The sequence below is a fragment of the Balaenoptera physalus genome, assembly GCF_965194825.1.
Source record: "Balaenoptera physalus genome assembly, chromosome: 17".
NCBI classification, from domain to species: Eukaryota; Metazoa; Chordata; class Mammalia; order Artiodactyla; family Balaenopteridae; genus Balaenoptera; species Balaenoptera physalus.
Window position 1 is genome coordinate 64043602 of NC_138895.1, and position 794 is coordinate 64044395.

Here is a 794-nt window from a genome sequence, read left to right on the forward strand (position 1 = left end):
TTATCTTTCAAATCTCAGCAAAAGCTTTTTCTCATTGCACTACCTGCAGGTACTTTGGCATGCTGTATTCTAGGCTCCCATTACTTTCATATTAGACTGTTAATTCTTTACTAGGCTATCTTTACCACAGGTGGTGAGCCCCATATTAAAGCATCTTCGGGTTTGAGGCTAATTGGTGTTTAGTAAACATTGGTTTTTCTATTATAAACAGTATTAAATTATGTATGCGGAATATAGAGCAGGGCTTACTTAAACCATAAAGTCTTCAATGTCTTAAAGCTCACAGCTGGTGGCAGGACAAGTCAGATGCTTGAATGCAAAGGTGGATACATTCCAAAAGTTACCTACCGAAAGCCCTGGCTAAAGTAGGCTTCTCAGATGGACCCAGAAAATCTGCAGGACATTGCTCATGGGCTACAATTGTTTAGGGCCCCAAGAACCCATAGGCATGTCATAGTACTTAGCAGTTACTATGGGGCTGTATCTGTGCCCCAAAGATTCCTCAGCACCAGCCATTTACTGGGCTCATTTGAATCTTAATACATTGTAAAGATTTATTTTTTACTCTAAGACCTCTTGAAAAGTTCACTTACTATTTGTATGGATAATTATTCAAGATAAGGCAAAAAAGATGAAGCAATGTTTTCTTGGGGAGTCCCACCAACTGAATACCAATACTCCAAAATTTACAGCTTATAACACAACTTTTATTAGAAAAGTTATACATAACATAGCATCAACTATTTTCAAGAACAATATTAAACCTGATAAGCAACAAAAACCAGACTAAAACA

The 794-nt window shown here is 37.2% G+C and overlaps 1 protein-coding gene across 1 annotated transcript in view; it reads right to left on the minus strand.

The window, feature by feature from the left end:
- Nucleotides 1-685: 685 nt before the first annotated feature.
- RAD21 (RAD21 cohesin complex component) overlaps nt 686-794 on the minus strand; it is a 28283-nt gene continuing 28174 nt past the window's right edge. The window contains exon 15 of the mRNA XM_082433471.1: nt 686-764. The gene's annotated coding sequence lies outside the window, so the exon portion shown is untranslated. The remainder of the gene's footprint in view (nt 765-794) is intronic.